The sequence below is a fragment of the Pongo abelii genome, chromosome 15 (genome assembly GCF_028885655.2).
Source record: "Pongo abelii isolate AG06213 chromosome 15, NHGRI_mPonAbe1-v2.0_pri, whole genome shotgun sequence".
In the NCBI taxonomy this organism is placed as follows: domain Eukaryota; kingdom Metazoa; phylum Chordata; class Mammalia; order Primates; family Hominidae; genus Pongo; species Pongo abelii.
The window spans coordinates 36,294,449-36,319,206 of NC_072000.2; the positions used below are offsets into that span (position 1 = coordinate 36,294,449).

Below are 24,758 nucleotides of genomic sequence, written 5' to 3' on the forward strand. Positions count from 1 at the left end.
ATTTTCTTCATACATTTCTTTTTTTTTTTTGGACGGAGTCTCACTCTGTCACCCAGGCTGGAATGCAGTGGCATGATCTCGGCTCACTGCAACCTCTGCCTCCCGGGTTCAAATGATTCTCCCGCCTCAGCCTCCTGAGTAGCTGGGATTACAGGCACCCGCCACCATGCCCAGCTAATTTTTGTATCTTTAGTAGAGACAGGGTTTCACCATGTTGGTCAGGCTGGTCTTGAACTGACCTTGTGATCTGCCCGCCTCGGCCTCCCAAAGTGTTGGGATTACAGGCATGAGCCACCACACCTGGCCCATACATTCTTTTATCTCCTGCTTTTCACCTTTTCCCTTTTCCTTTTCTCCCTCCTGATTTATGAGCATGTTTTCTTTGTTGCTGTTTTTAAATATTTGAGCTATTTAACAAGAGTTACAGGTTTTCCTTATGCCAACTGTATGTCATCAGGAATACATAAAGACAGAGACGTGTCCTTTATGAAAATGGACATGTGAACTGTACTGAACTTGATACTTAGTCTTGATTCTCTGCTCAGACTAAGCCATCTGAGATAGAAATTAAAAATGCATAGTTCTTCATCTTCTGTTAGGATTCAGTCTGTAGGCTTAAATAAACTCATAATGCTGACTGCAGTTATTTGCCTTTTCCCCCTATTTCTTATAGATATATTCACCTGACACACTGAAATATTAATGAGTCCTGTGATGCTCATGTGTGTACATTTAGAGAGCACATAATTTTGACTTATGAAAGTTACTCAGTTGCAGACCCTTGAGGATGAGACGTTTGCTGGAGTAGACCATTTCTAACAGATCATTTGATGTTAAATGGTCTGATTTTGTTTGGTGATCTTCTATTTGCCACAGAGTGATACAAAAGCACTGTAAGTCCAATGTCCACACAGAGCTTAGTCCAAATGGAGTTGGAGTTATTCTTCAGGAATTTGAAGGGGTGTTAGGAATAAGAAATTGCTACTCCAAATGCTGTCAGATAATATCCAGAGAAGTGACATTTTCTGTGAAGGTCATTGCTCTCTCTCTCTATCAAGTGTATCTAGGCTAGCATCAGAGAGGAAAGCTGTCAGTAATTTCTAACCTAGCTAGGTTATCTCTGGCAATGCTGGAGCAAAGAATTAACATGGTGCTGGTTTCTTGAGACATCCATTTGATCTCTGTAAATACTGCCCAGGGGGGTTTGTTTCTAGGATGTTCCTGAGAGTTCTGCTGACCTAGGAAGTAAAAAAGGTTTTAAGTACTCAAAATGTTTTTTCCTAGTTTGCTATAAAGTTGCACAAAGTCTGTATAACAAGGCTGTGGATGGCTTTATTTCTCTATTGCATTTTGGGGACCAACATTTTTTTTAATCCCTTAGCCTCTGCTTCTCTCTGCCTCTGTTTCCTTTTCTCTATTCTCTCTCCTCACCAACCATCACAAACTGAAATGTCTGCATTTCTCTAAATATATAATTTATTTTTGTCCTTCTCAATTAATGTCCCTGATTGCGTTCACAAAGAGCTCAATAGTTCTCCATATGATTACCCAATAAAATTCCCTTCAGTCTTTGTAAGGATAGACCTCTGCTTTTCTAAAAAGCCAGCATGATATTTCTGGTCTTTGACAGACTAACGGGTATATATACCATAATCAATGGATCATTCAAACACTGAAGTTACAAGCCAGTCCTCTCTCATTTATGGATTTATTTCTGTGACCAGCCTAAATCTTCTATCATCTTTGCCATAAAACATGCATTAGTACACAGCTAAAGGTGGTGCTATTATCTAACTAAAGAAAAAGAATGTTTATTTTTTATAGGGACCTGATCTTAAAAGGTTAGATTCTATTTAAATTTTGACTCTGTATATAGGAAAATTAGATTGTTAAATAAAAACCCAATATTTTTTTGTATATATAGTATTAGGCAAAGCTATTTCATCCTAGAAGGAATACACTTAAAAGAGCAATGTAGCACCGAGGACATTTTCAACCTCAAATATTTTATGTAAATCCCATTAAGCTATCAGTAATGTTTGTTGCATTTATTTTCCCATCATTGCTGATTGTCAATATATTTGTGGGTAAACAGACAATCTATTTCATAACTGGGCTCCTCTTATCATTTATGTTTCTATTTTTTAAATTTATTTATTAATTTTTTACAGACGGGGTCTCACTTGTTGCCCAAACTGGACTTGAACTCCTGGGCTCACGTGATCCTCCTTCCTCAGCCTGCTGGGTAGCTGGGACTACAGGCTTGTGTCACCACACCTACCTACATTGTATATTCCTTGATGGCACTGCCTAGAATGAGTGACAGGGGAACTTACTCCTGTATTGATGAGCTCACATGCCTCAAACCAGGGCTGTGTTGAATTCAAGTAAGTCTGGCAAGAGGAGCAGGTGGGTGATAAAGGAGGCAGACACTGTTTATACACAATTCTTGGGAACCTGGCAGGAGGATCAGAGCCTGGCAGGGAAAAGGAGTCTTTGAGAAAAATATCACACAAGGCTGAATAGCACTTTTTAATGGAAAATTCTTGTTTTGACTCTAATTTTATGCTTAGATGCTTTTAATTTGATCCACATTTAATTTGCCATTCCTTGGAGAAAGCATTGATTATATGAAAAACTATCTGCTCTATTGCTAACGAAACAAGATTGGTTTCAAGGGCTACCATGATGGCATTATATTTTAATGGTGCCCACCTGGAAACATTGAAGCATGCACCACTGGAATCATCTTATCGTCTCCAGGCCAACTCTTCTGGTTGTGATTGCCTGATAGCTTTGTTAAAGTCATAGTTTTGAAGAAAAGTGAGTCAATATTGAGTATTGAAAAAGTGGGTAAAAAGCTAAGTTTGGACATTGGAGCTATAAGACATTATAAAGGACCATTTAAAAAACTAAATGTCAGTTGTGTATCTGAGAACACCTATAATAATATATAATACATAATAATATATAATAGATCTACAATAGTATATAACAGATATATAGATTCTCACAAACCCAATCACTTTGACACTGTGATGAAAAAATAATGGTATTCAACACTAATATGACAAGTTTCAGAGAGACATAAATAGAGATTCTGAGTTTAGGCTAAGCAACTGTGTAGTAACAATTATTTTAGTTAGAAATCTGAAGCTGCACGCAAGATCTACCATAAGCGTTATATCAGAAAATTCAAATCTTTTGTGTTTTAAAAATTAGGCTGCCATTATTCCTGAAATTCTAATGGCTGAACTAGCAACAGTAAAGATGTCCAGGTTTCAATGAAATATATTTCATAAATTAGCTTATCATTGCACTGATTTAGCATGCCTAGCAGGTGAGAGACAAAAAACATGTGTTATCTTCCCTAGGGAACCTTCAGTGAATGTCATTCTGGCTTCATATGTCTTTCTTTTCTCCCCTTCTTGAACTGATATAAAATTCTAACGTGTGCCCTCTAGTTCTATCTTCATTGAAATCTAGCAAAACTGCTGAAGGTAAGATAGTGGCAATGGTGCGTGAAAAAAGGGAAAAGGAATACAGTGATTCATGGCATACTTGAGGAAAGTTGCAATTGTTAACAGCTCTACTTTTGTATATAGACAAATTAAAATATGTCATATATCAGTGTTAAAAATAAAGTTACTAATCTTGCTAGTTTCTTAAAGTTCATAGAAAGGCACTACAACTATTTTGATATCTTGAAAGTATTTCCATATGTATTTGAGGGCATACCATGTCACTATATCCCAAAACAATAGTCAAGAAAGTAAATTTATGGTAGAACCATTAGTAATCTTGACAAGTGGATGCTGTTTAAATACCAGGAATAATAGGTATTATGAAAAACCATGCTTCATATCTTATTATAAAAATGAAATGTGACAATTTCCAAGTATATATTAGCTCAGACCAACATCCCTTATCTCTGAGTCTTTGTTCTTCTGTGCAAATTTGAACCTCTGATGCAATTATAATTTCAGAAATGGTATTCATTGGTCTTCAGATCTGCAGATGCCAGTGCTTTCAGAGCTGGAAGATTGTTCTCCTTAGGCATTGTTTCCATTTGGTAGATGAGAAAACTGAGGTACATGACCATTTCTGTTTCCTTTAACTGGTAAGAAAAATAAGAGCTGAGAATCCTTCTCACTTTCACTTTTTGCAGCCTTCTATTTGCCAATGAATACATCCTACCCTTTTCCCTTATCTTTTAATAGGAAGACTGAGCAGAATTTAAGTGGCATCTTCAGCTTTTAAGTGCAGCTGTCTGGCAAAAGCTTTGACCAAAGTTTTCTTCTGATAATTAATAAGACAGGATAAAGATGCACCAATGATTTCTAAGTCTTTAAAAAAATCCACAGTGTTGAAATCAGACTGCTAAAATCTAGGCAACAGATATTGGCACCACATGAGTGCTAAGTTACTATTCTTTGGAGCAATTGAAACACAGGACTTCATGCCTGTGGGACATTAGGCCAACATAATTCTGGTCTGCCCAACTCTATGAACTATGCCTTGTTATTCAGAGCACAAACATAATCAGTAGCCCTCCTGAAATTAATCAAACAATTCAAAGTATCACATGATCAGCATGACTGTACGGGCTTTTCTCCATCACAAGAGTATACCCTAAAAAGGTATACCATTAAGCAATATAAAAAAATGCAAATTGTGCGAAAAGAAGTGTACCAAAATAGGGCTTTATCAAGAGTTTTTAGATCAGTATAATTCCCTTAATTGTCTTTTCATTTAAAGTGATGCAAAAGGAGGCTGTTAGTTCTTGTGGCCTCAGTAGTCATAAGCATGAGAATTGTATGTGTTCCCATTTCTGTGACTTCAGCAATTTACAACTATGCATTAAGTCTCACACTTAGCGGGAGGAGAATTTAGAAGGAATTGTTTTAAAAACAGACATTTTAGAAGAATGTTTATTTGAGCTGGATTTGCTTAAAAATTACAATAAAAATATCTCATTCTTGAGTAATATTCTGTTTCTGTTGGTTGTCTCTCAGGTTGTGGCTTTCTTGTGAATTATGATTTGCCTATATAGAAATTAGTATTTTAGCACTATTTTGCTAATAATAGCGGTGATCATTTTCAGAATTGCCTTTTTGGTGAGCACATAGGAGGGTATTCCTCTTGGTAAGCACCTTAAGCAAGAAGGATTGGGTCTTCCTTTCTTGTTTATTACACTTCTCACTCTGTCATTATCAGCTCTGATGTTTAGTGAAAATGGTTTCCAATTGCCTAGATGTGCTTTGACAGAACTGTCAGTAGAAACTGTATCTTAGCTTACTTGAATCAGTGCTGTAGAAAAGCACCCAGGCATGCTGAAGACAGCTTTTATGAGGTACATTTTGTCAGTGTAAACACTATGAAATCCAACACATTTGGAAAAGCATACTCTGTGTTTGTTAGGATGAATGAATCACTAATAGATTAAAGAGCACAGCCAAATAAACTTAGACTAGTCACAAGCATATGTGGCCTAATATTCAAATGTACGAAATCCAATTAAGCTCTAGCTCTCCTTAGTTTTTCATTCATGAGGCGGTACCTCTACTGAAAAAGCAAATAACTAAAAAGTTTCTTTTACCAAAAAAAAGGCATTGCATTTTTAAAATATAAGTTTGAAGTTAGTCTTCCACAGATAGCCAATTTAATTATGCTAAAAATGACATTTTTAATTAAACACCAAGGTAAGCATAAATGGATTTCAAAATAATTAATCAAACATCAAAAAATTGAAACCTTTTTCTGCTTGAGCAGCAGAAATGAAAGAACCAGTCTTCGGGTCTCATAGAGATTCAATCTAATTTAATTCTCTGTCTTCTCTAAATAAACATTCCTAAAACCTTTTTTTCATCTGGGGGAATAAGGATGAGAGGGGTAATCAATATTTCTAGCATTTTAATTAAAACCGTTAGTGGAATAAATCCATTTAATTATCAGTTAATGAAATACAAGGTCATTTACCTGACAGGAACTTTGAGGGCGGATTACTAGCTGGAATAAAGCAGAAGAACCCAATGTCACAGCCATTTAACTTCTGTCAAATTTAAGGTTAAAATCCTTTTAGACTGTTTAACCTATTCTCTACCATTTTTCTATTATGTATGCCGAATGGCAGGAGAAATGCATGTTAAAACTTATTTTACATTTAATTGTGCTACAAAGTTTTCATTAAATTTCTAGAAATTTCTTTATATTTCTAAGGCATAAAGTGAAAAGTTACAATAAACTCCAATGTAATTTTGTTGTTATTTTGTGTTTATTATTTATAAAGTTAAATTGACATATTTTTCCTTACTGCAAATCTTATGAATTGTTTCTTTTTTTATAAATATGAATTAATAAAATATAAGTTTTAGTCTGTAAATTCAGGTTGCAAACATAGAAAAAATGTACAATAATAAATCACTTTACATAATGTATGGTTAATTTTATATATAGCCCCTTTTTTGAAGTAACCTCCATTTCATAAGAATAATATAAAAAAGTAAGAGCTGGTTGGTCACTAAGCTAGATTTGCAAATTGGTTTGGTAAGTTTAAGTCAGTTTAACAAACGACGAGAAGGCACAAGATTGTGTTGTAGAGGAAAGTTCCTTGTCTTTGATGGTGACACTGGATTTCTCTAGGCAGCACACACTGCTCATATTTTATATAGATCAGTTTTAGAAACAGGCTGAAAAGGGCTCTTGTTTTTCCTTTCCCCAATAAAGATGTTGAATTAATTATCTAGGGTTTGGATTTTTATTTTAATTTTGTATATTTGAGTTTGTCTCACAGCTGTAAATTTCAGAGATAAAAAGGATAACTTGTTTTGGGTTCTAGTTCTTCCTTTCTAAAATGAAACTCCCTAAACACTAAAGTAGTGGGTAATGCAAATGAGGATATCCAGTTTTAACCCGTGCTACTTCCCCCTAATTCACCTTAGCTGTGTACCGTGCAAGAAGCGCAACATACCGCATAGTGGTTTGTCTTTCAGACATACCAGTGTGGCATTCTGACTTCTAGATGCTAAATACAGCCGGGCGCAGTATCTCACACCTGTAATCCCAGTATTTTGGGAGGCTGGGGCGGGTGGATTGCTTGAGGCCAGGAGTTCAATACCAGCCTGACCAACACGGTGAAACTCCGTTTCTACTAAAAGTACAAAAATTAGTCGGGTGTGGTGGCGTGCCTGTAATCCCAGCTACTTGGGAGGCTGAGGCAGGAGAACTGCTTGAACTTGGGAGGTGGAGATTGCAGTGAGCCAAGATCATGCCACTGTACTCCAGCGTGGGCAACAGAGTGAGACTCTGTTTAAAAATACATGAATAAAAATAAAAATAAAAATAAATGCTAAATACCATTAATTTACCAAAATTCATGTCACCTAAAAAAGAAAAGTAAATCAATGACTAGTTCAAATGTGTTTTAATTGGACCAGGGTTCCCCAAGAGGTCGAATAATAGTGAAAGCAGCATTGTTCACCCTGTTTTGCATTCAACTAGACTATGCATAGATTTTTAATACTTCGAGAAAGTAACAAAACCTATTTAAAAGACTTGTTTAGGCTGGGTAGTTCTGATAACTCTATTTACTCTATTTTATATTTTTATAAATGTAGCTTTTTATAAATGTAGTCCTTGTGACTCACCAAAGAGGATTGTAAGGTTTGCTTCTTTTAAGCCGTAAGGTAAGACATATGAAGGAAAAAAGTATTCATGATACCCAATTATTCCATCTTTGATTGAAATACAGAGAGACAACTAGAGATGGTGTTGCTAGAACCAGAGGGCCTTGGGACTTGTATAGGTTATTTGGTACTCTTCATACTGACTGGTCATAGGAATCTGTGCAGGCCTCTTTGCCTTTTAACATATATTTTAATGGCTCCCACCTTGGGTACCCACTGACACAATTATAAACTATGCAATGTCTGCCTTGCTCACTCCTCCACATTCCCACTACTTTCTAGTTTTTAAGCAAGGTGTTCATGATTATTGTAGTGTCACAGCAGCCAAGAATCATGGGTTTAATGGGTTCATCACTCTTCTAAATTGTTTGACCCGCTCTTTGTCACTGTGGTGGTAATGGAGTATCTAATTGTTGCAGATAGTCTAGGCTATGCTGTGTGGGGTTGTATTCATTGTTTGTTTTACTATAATAATGTACCTGAGACTGAGTAATTTATAAAGAACAGAAGTTTATTTGCTCACAGTCTGGAAGCTGGGAAGTGAAGTCCAAGGTCAAGGCACTGGCAGGTTTGTTGTCTGATGAGGATCCAGTCTTCACTTCCAAGATGGTGCCTGGTGGCCACATTCTCCAGAGAGGGTGAACTCTGTGTCCTCACATGGCAGAAGGAATGGATAAGCAAGAGCACACTCCCTTTGACCCTGAATCTTTTTATAAGAATGCTAAGCCCTCATGACTTAATTACCTCCCTAAGGCCACACTTCTTAATACTGTTGCATTGGGGAGTAAGTTTCAGCATAAATTTTGAAGGGGACACCTTCGTTCAAACCATAGCATGGATTACTTGTACCTCTATGTATTGTAGAACATCCACTTAACTGTTGAGATTATTAACAATAAATCATTGCAATTTCCTTTTGGTCCCCTTACATCTTAGGCCCATTTTTTATTGAGTACTCTTTTTCCTGCCACCCTTTGGCTGTGGATTCTAGATCATCTGTTCTTCCTTATATAGTATGCATATTCCCTTAGGAATCTTATCATTTGGGATGATTTTAGCCACCACTATAGGCAGTGGTGTCCAGATCTACATCTTCGGTTTAGTGTCCACCCACTTTGCATGCTATGGTTCCATCCTCAATTGAGTCTAGAAGACTGCTAGTTTTATATACTGTTGTCACCTAAAAATTTCCATAATAATTAAGTTTACCACTTTCTTTTGTCCCACCTTTTCCATCATTATATCCTTCCAACATGCCAGGCTCCTTAGCAATAGAAGCTGAAAATAATCTTCACTGTTCTTCTCCCCTTTTGTTCCCAAATGGGAGCCACCAGCCACCAAGAACTGCTGCATCTTCCGGAACTAGGCCTCTTGGAATCATGTTTTTCTATTTCCCCATCTGGCCTAGGAGCCCAGGCCTTTATCTATTTATGTCTAGATTACTCCACCTGCCTCTTACCCAATTTTCCTTCACTTTCTTAGAAATCCAGAATATCAGGGAGCTGCATTATTTTTAAGCATTCTTTTGCCTTCTGATCTTTATAAAATCACAAAATTTCTTACAAGGAAATTCCATCCATTATAATCATATCAGATTAAATCAAATATATTTTGCATTTTCTTTAAAGATACTGCCAGCCATCACACCAAATTAATTTTTCATTTCCAGCCAAGAAGACTTTACTCTCCATTCAAGCTACAGCTCTACTGCTATCCCCTAGGCTTGCTCACCTTTCTCCTGAGTTGCTATTTTCTTCCCATTCCTCTTTCTGAATGCACATCTCTAAAATGTCCATCACTAGAGTGGTGCAGTGGCTCATGCGTATAATCCCAACACTTTGGGAGGCCAAGGCGGGAGGAATACTTGAACCCAGGAGTTTGAAACCAGCCTAGGCAACATAGGGAGACCCCATCTCTACAAAAAAAATTAAAAATTAGCTGGCCATGGTGGCACATTCCTGTAGTCCCAGCTACTCAGGAGGCTGAGGTGGGAGGGTCACTTGAGGCCAAGAGGTCGAGGCTGCAGTGAACTGTGATTGTGCCACTACACTCCAGCCTGGGTGACAGAGCGAGACCCTGTCTCAAATAAAATAAAGTAAAAATAAATAAATCCATCACTTATTTACAGCCAGGGACAACTTTGCATTTCATAACATTTAAAGTGTGGAAGAGTCACTCAATTAGTTGGCATATATGTTTGGCCTCAGTTTAGGTATTCTATCATTAAATGTTTAGCTACCATGTTTGGCCATTTTTCTCTCCTTTCCCTTTTATTTATTAGTAAGTGTTGTGATATAGTTTGGATTTATATGTTTGTCAGATTTGAACTCCACCCAAATATCATGTTGAATTGTAATCCCCAATGCTGGAGGCAGGGCCTGGTGGGAGGTGTTTAGATTATGAGGGCTCACTCATGGCTTGGTGCTGTCTTTCTGATAGTGAGTTCTCATGAGATCTGGTCATTTAAAAGTGTTTGGCACCTCCCCTCCCCTCACTCTCACTTGCTCCTGCATTCTCCATGTGACACACCTGCTCCCTCTTCATCTTCCACCATGATTGTAAGTTTCCTGAGGCCTCCTTAGAAGCTGAGCACCATGGTTCCTGTAAAGCCTGCAGAACCATGAGCCAATTAATCCTCTTTTCTTTATTAATTACCCAGTCTTAAGTATTTATAGCAATTCAAGAATTGCCTAATACAGTTTGTAATCAATTTTCTTATCTATAAAAAGGGAATAACAATAATTATCTTGAAGAATATAATGAAATCGAGAAGTATTAAGTAATAAGTTTGTATTCATTCATTTGCTTTCTCTGGTCTTTGTGTTAGTAAAACTAGGGCAAATAAAATATTGCCTCATTTTTATTTATAGTCATGATTTGAGTTCAACAGAAAAACACAGTAATTGATTTCCATCATTTCACATTTGTGTAAGTTGAATGAGTGGCACTTTTTGAGTTTCTGCCTATTAAAAACCTATACAGACTCATAGTAGCAAATCAGATGGCCCATGTCTTGGGCCATGGGTTCTTCTGCCATGCGCACAAGTCTAATTTGAAACCATTGTACCTTAAACTCTTAACTAATTGCTCAAACTTAAAGTCATTATTTCAGATCTTTATTAAAAATCAGACTTTGCCCTATAAAATGCCCATAATTTTTAGCAGCAATATATCTGCTGTGTAATTTTCTCTTTCAAAAAATGTCATACTCAATTTAATATTGGTATGTTGTTTACAACTGGCTGGGGGAGCTATGTGAAGCCATTACAAACTCTAGTTTCACAAGAATTGGACTCTGAAGCCTGCACCACTGACACTCTGGGTCTGTTTTTCTGACACAGTCCCACAGCATATTTCTCATACCCTGAGGGCTACCCTAGGGGATGTTCTGTCATGGAATGAAATGGCATTGACTAAAATGAAAATTTCCTTCTCTGTGAGAAAACGTATTGAAAAGAAACCAATCACAAATGCAACAAACCAATTAAATCAAAACAAAACACACAATTCTGTGAATTAATTAGGTAGGGTGAAATATACCAGACTGATAGTCTTTTTAAAAGATACCTTGTACACAATTAGAAATATTATGGGCTGAGCCAGCTGGCTCAGGCCTGCAATCCCAGCACTTTCAGAGGCCGAGGCAGGGGATTGCTTGAACTCAGGAGTTCAAGACCAGCCTGGCAACATGGCAAGACCTTGTCTCTACTGAAAAAAAAAAAAAAACATTAGCTGGGCCTGGTGGCACACGCTTGTGGTCCCAGCTACTCAGGAGGCTGAGGCGGCAGGATAGCTTGAGCCTGGAATATTGAGGCTATAGTGATCTGTGTTTGTACCACTGCACTCCTCTCTGGGTGACAGAGCGAGACCCTGTCTCAGGAAAAAAAAAAAGTATTATGAAGGAGCTATTTTTACACAATATATAAAGGATACCAAAAAATCATGCTTTAAGGACTTCTATAAATTCAAAAAATAATGTTTGCAGAATTTGCAACCACAATCTTGTTTGTTACATAATTTTTGGGTGGCAAAATATTTTCATGAGGAAATCCCAACTGAGAAGTTGATTTCAGAAAAATTCGTCAAATAGGAATAAGATATTAATGAGTAAAATTGATTAATGAAGTAAAAATATTGACTATCAGGAGAAGAGTGAATATGCAGCAGATTAGGAAACAATTGACTGTGCCAAAGAATGACTGTATCACCGCAGAAGTGAATTTTATTTCAGTTAAGGTATAAAGGCCCTACTTACCTAGTCATTAACATCCTTTTATTTTCCTTATACCTTGATGTCTCCAGTAAACTGTGTGAAACTGGATGTGATTTCTCCACTAGAGCATAGACACAAGATGTTAACTGTAACTGATACTAAGTGTTAAACCATATGGTATATTTGAACAATTTATTATTGAATCTCTTAGTAAATCTTTTTAAATGTTGAGGTCAAGTTTTCAAGTAACTGATGTGTCAGGCAGGGTCCTAAATATATTGGGAAGTCCTTAACTTTAAGAAGCTCATAATTGAGTTAGGAAGCTAAGACTAGCAGATAGATCTCTGCCAATGCAAGGTGGTCAGTGATACATAGTGGATGAATAGAGACATAGAATTGGGGAAATGAAAGAGTTGTTTGTGTTGGCCCTTAGAGGACTTTTTGGTTTCATCGAAGTAAGAGAGCAGATTAGAGAAAGTGTTTCATGCAGAAGAAATATTTGCAAAGACTCAGGGGTAGGAAGCCTTTCTATTTGGGAGCTGGTGATAAATAGACAAATTGCCTGGGGAAGATGGTTATGTAGAAAGTAATGAGAGATAAAATTTTAAAAGGAGATTAGGGTCAGACTGGGGAAAGTGTTTTTCACCAATCTAACTTCTTTGTCTAGGTAGGTTGCATGGACCATGTTGTCCCAGATTTATGGTGATCATGTTATGGAATATAATCAGAAATCTAAAGAAAGTCAATATATGTTAGATCTGTCTCTCTTAAGATAAATCTGTCTGTTTTTCTCAAGATAAATATCTCTCATCTAGATATTTCAGTAAAAGTCAGAGTTGGTTGACATGAAACATAATAAAAATCTAGCCATCTAGTGATGAATTAAGTATTAAAAGTAGAATACCAACAGAACTAATTTGGATTTTTTTAAATAAATGTGTTTGGAAAAATCTCATGCTTAAAATGCACTCATGAAGCAATATTTATAGCATGTATGACTATAAAAATATATTAAACATAAACATAAATCTTTCTCTTTTATGTGACTTTTATGATCTGTGCATCAAATTTAGTTAATTATCAAAGGTGACTCTATTTAATGAAAACTGTGTCCCAACAAAACCTATTTTCTTCTCCCACAATGATCTATAAAGAAGTTATGAGATTAGGTACAGAATATTTTCCTCACTTTCATGACCACTGCCTGTAGTATGAGAAATAGAAGACAGTGGTTTCTCTCCTTCTTAGCAGTTCTCCAGATTTACTCTGAGTAAGCATCACCTGGGAGTGCCAGTCAAAACTGACTCACCCGGGAAGCTAAAATTTATTCAGGCCTCACTGGGCCTAAGAATCTGCATTTTAGTGAACCCACCAGCTGATTCTGAAGCTGGTAATCTGAGGACTACTTTCTGAGACCTAGGATGAAGGGAAATACGTACGTTTAGTGTAGAGCAATCTTTCACTCATAGGCAATTGTCTTAAATATTATTGACAGTTAAGTAAATGCCTGTGTTTATACCCAGTTAAGTAAATGGCTCAGTGGTTGATGCTATTGTTCCACTCCTACATCTTTGAAGGACTTCCCTAAGGAAGGCCCTATGAACTTAAAACCTACAATAAGGAAGTTTGTGAGGGTTTGTCACACGTTTATAAAGCAGGGTTCTATGCTTCTTAAAGCCCTGGCTGTAAATATGCTTCTCTCTGTTTATCCTGCTTATATTATACCTTTCCTGAGTGAAAGCCCAATTGAATTTAATTAGCAGAGCATAGATAGTACTGACATATGGCAATCCAATATATGGAATTTTGTCATAATACAGTTTATAGAATAGGGGCAGAATTTGATAAAGACTCCTCAAATTCACTTAAACAGAACTGAGAGGTGTCCTTGTACCTATTTACAGGGTAGTGCCCTCAGCGCAGGTCCAGAAGAATGGCCAGATCCTGCATGATCTCCTGGGAGCCCCGGCTCTGATTTAACATAGGGAAAAAGGCCAAGAAAATCACTGTAACTTGGGGAATGGCTTTGCAAACCCAAGAAACATTCATTTCCCCATTTGTTAGTTGAAAAGGAGTACAGAAAAGATGCTGACTCATGCTGACCCTGTAGTGGCTGTGATGAAATAGCCAGTGGCAGGAACAAGAAGAGAGAAGCCCAACCCTCGGTAGAGTCAGTGGAAGCAATTCCAGTGTTAGTAACAGCTTAAAGCAGCAAATGAGCCTTCAAATCTGTGAGTGCTGCTCCTAGCTCTTTTTCTCTCATCACACCAACATTTACCACAATGGACCTAATTTTTGAGATTTTCAGTTTAGATTTAAACGAAAGCTCATGAGATCCAGGACACTTTTTGTCATGGTCTTTCAGATTTCTCTGTGTCTAAATATTGCCTTATATCCAGTACGGGCTTACTACAGACTTCGTTGTCTTTAATTTTGATCTATCTGCAGTATTATGATTGTTTTTCTTAATGCTTAATCAGGAAGGATATGATTACTTTTTCTGTGAGTATACATGTTTTTAAAAGCTCACCATTTTTTACCATAATTTTATCATGTCTTGGGATAAAAGAATACAATGATCTGCTACAAGGATACCATTTCTACGGTACTTCTATTCCATATAATGATGATGCTGTTTTCATTAAAGTAATAAAAAAATCCATACAGCATATGAGCAGGATTTGAAAGTTGGCACATCTAATTATCATAGTAAGGAAAGAACATGAATGCCAATTTTATATTTAACAAAAGGCATCCTTAATTGTTGGCGGTCACACACATGGTAGATTGACAATAAAGAACTAGTCTAACACATTTGGATCTTAAAACATAAAACAAGGCAATGTAGATTGTTTTGAAAATGAAGTTTGTGCTCATCTGAGACCTCAGGTATTAAATGTCTTCAGAAACTGGTGCTTTCTTTGATCCCTGAGAAGGATAAGAAGAGGTTAGGAGGTAAATGGTCACATAGATAATGCTACTCTATATAGTCATTGATTTATTACATATGAGGAAGACAACAGTCTATGGGGATTTTTCAAGCCAAAAGTCTCCTGCCTTGCAAATGATCATTGAGAGATTACAATGTAACTCCTGTTTAAAATGTGAAAGCTGTTGGCTGTATAATTTCTAAAGAGCATCCTTTTTTATTTTAATGATGTTTTCACTCATATTGTACATATCTCCCTGTTTAATATTTTAAGTTTGATGTGTACTTCAGAAGTGATCACTGTTTTGTGATTTACAACCTTGGAGAAAAATAACATAGTAGTCACAACTTTGCAGTTTTTTGTGATGCATGAAGATCAGATTTTTTAATGTTGGTTAATGCTTTGCTAATTAAAGTATGCATGTTAATTAAAGCAGAGGCTAATGTTAATTACCTATATTAATGGAATCTCATGTAGCACCTGCCTGAAGCAATGGGTTCAATTTTCAAAATATCTCAATTAAGGCTGAAACTTTTGATTTGCATCTAGTAGGGTTTCAATTAACTGCATTGAAAACTTAAATAACACTCTTAGGGGTGCAAAATATCAGTGATTATATGAAGCACAGTGGAGTCTGGTAGGTTCATTTATAAAGTCTTCTTTTTTTAAAAAAAAAAAAAAAAGCCTAACTATATTTCTTTCTTGTTTACTGGCCAAAATTCTGTTTACTCACCAAGATCCAGTGAAAACACCACGTCTTGCATTAAGTATTTTCCAATTCTCAACCAACTACCAGAGCTTCAGTTTGTTGTTCTTACTTATTTTATATTATTCTGTTTTGTATTATAGTTAGTTGTTAGAATTTGTGTCCTTCCTTAACTAGAAGCACCTTGTCTTTATGACTTACAAAGACAAGCACATTTGACAAGACACTAGCATGTTTTGTAAGCTGAAGACACTCTTTAAGTGTGTGTAAAACCAGTAAGTACATTTATTGACTAAAGTGGATATGAATGAACTTTTAGCACATGATGATTCCGCTGTTGCTACATTCATGGCTGCTCCAAGGAAAACATGAAGTTGCTGTTTGAGATCTTATTGCTTTTCAAATAAAAGATTGACGTTTTCATTAATTTCTGTTAAATATAAGCTGAAATGGGGAAGAAGTTACCTGTTCAAGTAAAAATAGTGTTATGAAACCAAAGAACATGTGTTTGTGCTGTCAGCGATGATGTTAACATCCTCTTTTGGTCCTAGATTTGTATTCTGACTGTACTGCAAGCAGATCTGGCTTGTGACCATAAGCACAAATACTTTAAACAAGCTGTCCTTTTAAGAGAGCCATCAAGGGTTGGTGTTATTTTGGAAGATAAGACATGGAGCTATCACATGGTGACAGCTCAAATCTTAAAATAATTAATTAAAATTATAGATTACTGGAGACAAGTACATTGTAATTAGTATGGATATCAGTTTTCCTGAACTTATTTTTATGTTTGCCAAAGTCTCAATAACAACCATTCCCACTGGGCCTTTGGAAGGGATTATGAGCTAATGGTACTAACCTTTTTGACATCTAGTATAATGATGGTTTCAGAAAAATAGTTTCCATAATTGAAGGGAGCAATAATCTCCTCAATAAGTATATACAAATAGATTACACACTGATTTACAGTCCCTGGAAATCTGCATTGATAACTGCTGTGCCTTGGCAGACTTTGACTTTGATAACTTACCATCAGTCTCAGAGGGCTAAGATTTGTCTTCATTCAGCTGTAGAGAATAACAAACAAACATAAGATTTCCATGTATAAGGTGTAACCGACAAGGTGACACAAGAGACACATAACTGCTTACTGTACTGATGTGCTATTGGCATGCTGGTTAAAAAAAAATAAAAAGAAAGGTAAAAGTGAATTGTATTGATTGGGCAAGAAGCTGTTAGCTGTTGTCTTAATGGCAGGACCTATGATAGCTGGAAATAAGATGTGAATGTGTCCATTAATGAAGAGTGATGCAGGTTTAGATTTGATAGTGAGAGCTCACATATTTCATGTCACACCGATTTAACATTGGCTAGTTAGTAGATGGAATAAATGCAACAACTAGTTGGAGGAATGTGACAGATGTGCATATCAGACTTTCCAGGATGAGGCAATGGGCCAGGTCTTTATAACTTGAAGAGCAAAGTCACCAAAGCAGCCATTCCCCATTGTGGCACCATTAAGGTAGCAGATGGCGGAGCATTAGCAAAAAGACATTGAGAACAGCTGGAAAACATCTGGTAGGAAGTGACAACCTAATGGGTATGCTGGGTTGTTCCTAATTGTGGGCAATCACTCAAAAAGCCTGGAAAGAAACTTCAATGTGTTGGATGGTGGGAGGAAGAAGTTGGTCAGAGCAATAAATTCTAGTTCAGGCATTTGAGGGAATTCTGAAAAGTGACTTTAGAGCCTGGCCAAATGGATTATGGAACATTCATTTGTTTTTCCCCAGGTTCTAAATAAGAACAAACTTTTTAAAGGAGTTTGTGAGGCCTATCTGGACCTGGAATCTACTTTAGGAAGATATTTGATTCATGAATACTATTTAAAACGTGAGATTCTGAGAGTATGTGGAAAGGTTAGATGTTCATAGAGAATATGGAAATGCTAATTGAACTGGGGTGAGGGAAGTGGAGTATTTAACAACTCAATTCACCATTCCTGTTTCTTAATTTACTATCTTATGACTTTTCTGGGACCTAGATAAAATTTAAAAAGCTTTTTGGCTATTTCTAGCTCTATATATTTTCTTCCCCCGCCCCCCTCAATTCCAGCCATTTGTCCTTGTCTGTCTATATCTCATTGCTTGCTCTCCTGCTTTCTCACAAGGATCACCTAACTTTTCATAACCTCTCTATCTTTCAAGACTCACCGCTGGGAGAGTAACATTTCATTTTGGGAAATGTAGAGAAATAGTGACAAATGGGTAGAAAGGAGGTCAGAAGGAACAGGGATAGTTTCTCCAGAAAGGAATAGTAGGAAGTCAAAATGCAGAGAAGCCAAGGGCTCAACATGTGCTGCAGCTCCAGCCCTAAATTTCTAAATTACTACAGGACCTCCTATAAACCCTACATATCAATAAATTGTGATAATTACATAATAATAAATCCTGCTACTGATTGGGAACTAGCAATCAGAATTGGAAAGGAAAAATTCTCACAAAGAGGCTTCAGTGCTTACCACACCCTGGACATTCAAAGGGAAGGAGTGACAAAGCGGTTGCATGGTAAGCTATAACAGGGCAAGGCAATCAGAGTGTGCAGACAAGGAATGCACAGTCATGCACACTGCCAAAGGTGCAGAATCAGTGTCATTCCTGGAGGCAGTGGGAGCAGAGAGTTTTGATTAAGTCCAAGACTCGTAAGACAAGTACACTGGGCCTTGCAGAAAGTGACCCAAGTACATACCTTACTCAGTAGGCTTGATGTCATACCCCAGCTCTTTTAGTTGTCCATGTCTGTACTGGCAGCCTCAGTCAGGGACTAGCTAGAGACTGGAAATCATGGTTTCAGGACTACTGGTTAGAGGCAATACCTAGGATGGTTAGTAGAAAAGCACTGGAGTTGGAGCCAGAAACCCCTGGTTCTTCTTCTCATTATCTATGTGACTTTGGACAAACTAATTTATTTGGCCTCTGGCTTCTGCATCTGCTAAATGGGGATAATGACACCTGATCTACCTGTGCATAGCACAAGGTTGTTAGGATTATCAAATGAGATAATATATATGAAATCACAAGCCACAAAAGTATAAATGTAATTTATTGTCAAAGTATCAATATCCTATTACCAAGTGATTCCTGATCAAGCAGAATATTACCCTCAATGATGATTTAAGCATTTATCTAGGTACCTAGTGAACAGTGAACTGAAGTAGGTGAACCCAGGATTACCACAGCCAATGAATCTGTTAATTTGCATACTCTTGCAAATAAGAGGACAAAATCAATACTTCTTTCATAGTATAATAGATTATTTGGAATGAAACTATAAAATATAAATATCTAATTATGTAAAATATAAAATTTTATAGTTCTCTTTAAATGTCCTGTAAAATGGCAGAGAGGTTCATTTTGGGCATGGGATTCTGACTAATAGTAGAATGTTTGTCATTTTAAAAAAATACACTTCTCTCTAAGGACTGATTCTCAAGCTGTGAAGTAGCAGATTGCCAATATAAAATATAACTTCATTTCTCACTGTTGTCTTTTATTCTGACACATTTCATTCTATCTCAGAACCTCACTCAGACTGAGGTCCTAGCAGTTGTTAAATACCAGTCTGAAGAAACGAGATGAATCATCGGAATGTTTCATGTTCTAGATTTGTCTGATTGTCTCCTTGTGGTGTCTCTTAACTTTTTCCTTTACTCACTATTCCCTACAAACTAGAAATTTGGTCCAGAGGCTTGTTTGGATTCAGATTAAACATTTTTGGCATGTGTACTTCAAATGGCATCCCATCATGCCAGGCTATCCACTGTTTGTGATGCTAATGTGGTGATGGCCAGACACAGTACCTCTTTCTATAGACGAGATTTTCTTTATAATTAGCAGGTAATCTGTAGGATAATGCTTGGGCATTCTGTGAATGTTCAGTTTTCCGTCAAATATTTGCTTAAGAGTTTTAGAATACATTGATGGTTCTTGCTAGAATCAATTCTTTCTTTAGAGGTTGTAAAATGATGATATCCTAATTCTATTATTTCTCCCACATATTTACTTGGCATTTTTTCCTGTAGACTTTCTCTTACCAATATCAGATGAGCTATAGTTCCTCTTTTAAAAAGCAAGTGAAATGCTTTTCTCGTTATTTACCAATTTTGGTGGTGAAAAGTTAGTGTAATTGTCACCCTCAATGGCGGCATGTTTTTTTCTCTCTTGAGTATAATTATAGGCTAATTGATTTTTATTTATTTAATATACAACAATCAATTACAATAATTCTTCTTTTTTAGTGCTTATATTTCCCACATTTGCCAAAAGGGAGCCTCTTCATATGACACTTGTGTCCTTTTGACAGATCCCTATTAGTCAAGGAGTGCTTCTTTGTTTTCTAGTACAAGAAGATATCCCAGGCTCACCTTATACTTTCCCTGCCTTCCCTTTTAAAAGGATTTTAAAAATAGTATCTTCAGCTCTTCCTAGATGGAAATAAGCCATATCAGACCCTCTCCTTGCCTCACTCATTCTTTCAGTACATACTTATTGAGTGTCTGCTGTGGGTCAGGAACCTGTGGGTGATGTCAAAAGAAATCTGGTTCATATCATACTCTTGGGGAGCCTAAAATCTAATAGGACAGAGGAGTCCTGAGTACTATAAAGTGGAGAGACATATGTTTTATATTAGAGGGACAGATCACTATGGGAAGTGACACTTAAACTGAAACTTAAAGCATATATAGGTGCTAGCCATGTGAAGAAGATAGGAGGAGAATTCCAGGCAGAAGAAACAACGTGACCAAGGTGGGAAGGAGCTAGGTTCATTCAAGGAATTAAAATGGAAAGAACCTGAGAATCTGTGTGTGGGCAAAGGCAAGAGCAGCTAGAGAGGAAGCTGGAGTGATGGACAGCAAAGGCCAAAGAAGGCAAGTCCTGGAAGACTCAGATACCCAAGGAGAGGTATGTCTGCAACACACTGGTTGAGGTTGAGGTCAGATCTTTCCTTTAAATAGATTTTGAGCATAGCATCTAATACCTACCATTGTGTTGTCTTCATACATAAGGGGGGGAATAGTATAATAACTGGAGCAATTTTTGTTGAAATGTGTCTGCTTTGGACAATATCAATGTTACAGAACCTTTTTATAATTAGTCTTTTGGCTTGGAAGAGTTTTCACTCTAGCCCAAAAATAAAGAAGGCGCAGAAAAAAAAAATAATAACTGAGATAAGCAAAAGTGAGATAAAGCAGGAGGATATCATTTTGCTTAACCTGTCTCTTACTTAGAATATCAATATGCCTAGTGGATAGGAACCAAGCCGTTGAAGAGGAAAGAAATGTATATTTGTATTTTTTAAGTCTCCTCTGAATATAATAGCAAAGAGGTAGTGAGAATTTTCAGGAGCAGCTAAGCAACAAGTCAAGCTTTACAAGGTCTAAGCAGCAGTGATGATCAATCTATACAGTGATAAAGAGGATACAAATTCATGGGAATCATTGTAGAGTTGTGTGTATGTGTGTGCATGCTTGTGTGTGTACTTGTGTGTGGCTTTGTCACAGATCTACCAGAAAATACTGTAGCTTCCTTTAACATGTGATGAACTTGTAGAGAAAAGTGAAGAATATTGGTTATGTTTTTTGCGTTTTAATTTAGGTTCTAGAGTTTTACTTTTGAAAATATTACTGCAATGTCTCAGCGTACAAAGAATTTTAAGTCGTGATTTTGTTTAAGAACATTCCTTTTTGGGTTCTATGGGTATATTTGTGATAATTGTTATTCACATTCATCATACACACATGCTCTTTTCACCTTCCTCTTCCGTTCTGCCTTTATTCCGTTCAAGCTGTGTTCCTTTATTGGATCTTCTCTCCAGCTGACATGCATACACCAGCTTCTGAAGCTCTGTGATCTTCTCTGACTGTGCAAATTAGGGCCCCATGGGAAGTCTCAGCTTCACATGGTCTCCTCCTGTCTGAGATCCAGACCCCTAGGAACTGGACCAGGATGAGTCTCAGGCATAGATAAGAGAGGTAAACACTCAAGACTTGGAGGTACTTTTTCATGCTCTCCTCACCCCTGCTGTGCAAATAGATTTCCACCCATAGCTTTTCTTAAAAGTGTCTTGTAGATTAATGCATTTCAATCTTTAAGTGAAGAATATTGAAATTCATGTACTTGGAGATGTTCTATGTTAACATATGTGTAGAGAAAACTTGAACTGTGATTTTCCTCTACTCTCACACCACAATAATCATCAATACAGAAGACTTCTGTGACCATATTTGGGGGTGGGGAGAGTTCTCCCCATACACCAAGCAGTGGACACCAACTGAGTGCCCTCTAATTCAGTTCCAACATTATCTACCCAGAGATAGTGTCATATCCCACAGATTGATGGCTCAGTCCCCAAGACTTCCCCCAACCCCCAACATACCAGTCGAAAGTTCGGCCCTCCAGAAATTCTGATCAAAGTGCTGAACTTTTGGCTTCAAGTTGGGGTTCCCATGACCCCCTCTTTGGGTTGGATTAATATGCTGGAGCAGCACACAGAGCTCAGGGACACACTTATTTACATTTACTGGTTTATTATAAAGGATATTGTAAAGGATACAGATGAAGAGATGCATAGGACGAGAAATAGGGTAAGGGGCACGGGGCTCCCATGCCCTTCCTGGGCGTGTCATCCTCCAGTAACCTCCACGTGTTCAGCTATCTGGAAATTCACTGAACTCTGTCCTCTTGGGGTTTTATGGAAACTTCATGATGTCAGCATTCATTCCCCCACAGTATAGGGTGGGACCCTCTCATGGGAGAGTCTTAAGACTCACAATCAGAAAGGCAGGCGAACATTAGAGTCCTGCTTTAGGGCAGGCGAAAGCGGAGCAGAAAGTCAGAGGCTGCCCCTGAGGCCTAACACACCCAGCATTATAACCAAGGAAGGGCTACGGGAGTTAGAAGCCAGGAGCTCTGGATGAAAACCAGTATATATCATAACACTACAAGATATTAATGCCTGTGTATATTTGGTATGAATTAGTATATCAGATATCTTTCCAATTCAACAGCTAACAAGAATGGGGATAGGTGGAGATGAACACATGTAGTGGGGAGCCTTTGTGTGGAGGCTGTTACATATGACTTTGAGAATTACTAGAATATTCTTATCTAACATTTAAGGCCCTTAACTTACTCGTAGTACGCATCTTCTGCTTCCATTAGAATTTTAAGTAAACACAATTATTTGCCCTTACATTATTATTATGACTTCAGTAAATTGATTAATAACCAATATATTAAAAAGCAAAGGGTTTTTCTAAGAAAAATATTTTTGATATTTTCTACAAATATAGTTTTAAATAAAATATCTATTATAAGTTTTAAAATGGCTAATCTGATTTTTCTCTTTTCTTCATCTTTATATATTTGTCATTTATCAGTGGCTCACATCTCAGTATAATATCTAGATAAAATGTATTTTCTCCTTTTTAAATACTTTTATATTCTCATCTGTTTTTATGGCATGTTACTGCATGTCTCCAGAGGCACACAGCATTTTTATTTTCAAGTAAATTTATATTAGTTACAGTCTCCAGCTGTTTTAGATATAGGATCATTTCCTGTTGGTACTGTTTCCAGGACAATTCTTTTTTTCCCTCTCACAAAAATGAAAAATGTAATTTAACAAAGACATCCTATAATTGCCTTCATATCTAGCAATCTAAATACTTTATTTTATTTAAAACATCTGTCTACATAATATCTAGTGATTGTCCAGGGGTATATCATTCTTGAGAAAGGCAGCTGCTGTCATTTTTATTTAATTTATAAGGAACCATCAAAAATGCATCCTTAATATAGAATCTTATGCCACTATGTCATATATAAGATTTTTTTGTGAGGCTATCTTACATTTTTGGTGCTTGCAATTAATTTAGGTTTTTTTTCAAATTGGAAAAGACCATCATTTTAAAAATCACTATGGAATTATTTTGTAAGAATAGTAATCTTTTGCTACAGATATCAAATTATAATGAAAATGGTGGTATGCTCCTCTACTCATGTAACTAGCCTTACACAGGAATCATATTTTAATTGCTAAGCTTTTTTAATGTCATTTATCTGTAGTGCATTTTCTTTTCATTTATAATAAAAAGTGAAGTCTTTTTATTGTGATGTCTTTCTGCTATATGAGCAGTCAGTTGATATTTTCTTGTTATTTTTCAGAAAATGCATGGAGAAATATAGCAGCTTCTATAAAAGCTCTTTGTTTTGTGGGTAATACTGAAATTTGCTTGTAAAGGAACCCATTTGTAAATTCTGTTTATTGTACATGACCCTCGGAGCCTAAAATGGAGTGTTTAACTTTTAATAGGTTGTATCAATTTAGGCTCAGCTAAATGCCAAAAACAACAGACACCCAGGTTTACAATAGCGTGTCTAAATGAGAAAGTTTACCTTTTCCAAGGAAGTAATCAAAATATTCCTTTTTGGAACACTAAGAGTATGACAGGGAAATGATTATGGTTCCCTACTGACACACTGTTATGATTGACAGGAAAAACTAACATGCATGCCACCTGAGACATCTTGTTCAGGAACTTTCTGGAGGGTAGTAAATTGGTGTTGGCACAAACACAAAAAAATAAAATGACTTGATTCAGCACTTTTCAATTCTAAATCCCCAAACACTAAAGAAAGAAGTAAATATTCATCAAATGATCAAAATTTATATTGATTTTTATTCTACATTAGCAGCTCAAAGTCAAGATTCTTGACAGGGTGGGTGTCGGTTTGAATGATTCTCTTTGAAATGAGGATATAGGCACTGAGCTGAGTGCTACTGTGCATTCCTGAACCATAGGTCCTGATTATTAGAACCCTAGGAGGCTAAATTTTTAAAAGAACAGTATAAAGGCACACTTGTTTGGTTCTGTTTTGATAACTAAATTGTTATTACTAGTATGTAAAGTAATTCTTGTTGTTCCTGCTTCATTCTTTTCTCTCTATCACCATTTAAGGACAAATATTTTATAGAATTTCAAAGGAATTAGTGTGCACGTCTTGCAGTCATAGAGTTAACAGCAGCATTTGCCAGCGTAATTGTACTTAGGAAGGAAGTGCCAGTTCTGCAGGGCAAGAGAAACTAAGATTGTATCTTCCTATTATACATCTTTGATGTTTAGTTTCTACCAGAAAGTAAATAAGGATTTGCTGTAGAGGAATTTA

General features: G+C 36.7%; 1 protein-coding gene across 6 annotated transcripts in view; it reads left to right on the forward strand.

The window, feature by feature from the left end:
- The window catches only part of AKAP6 (A-kinase anchoring protein 6), a 626,630-nt gene that overhangs the window by 436,207 nt on the left and 165,665 nt on the right, over nucleotides 1-24,758 (forward strand). The gene's annotated exons all lie outside the window — the stretch shown is intronic.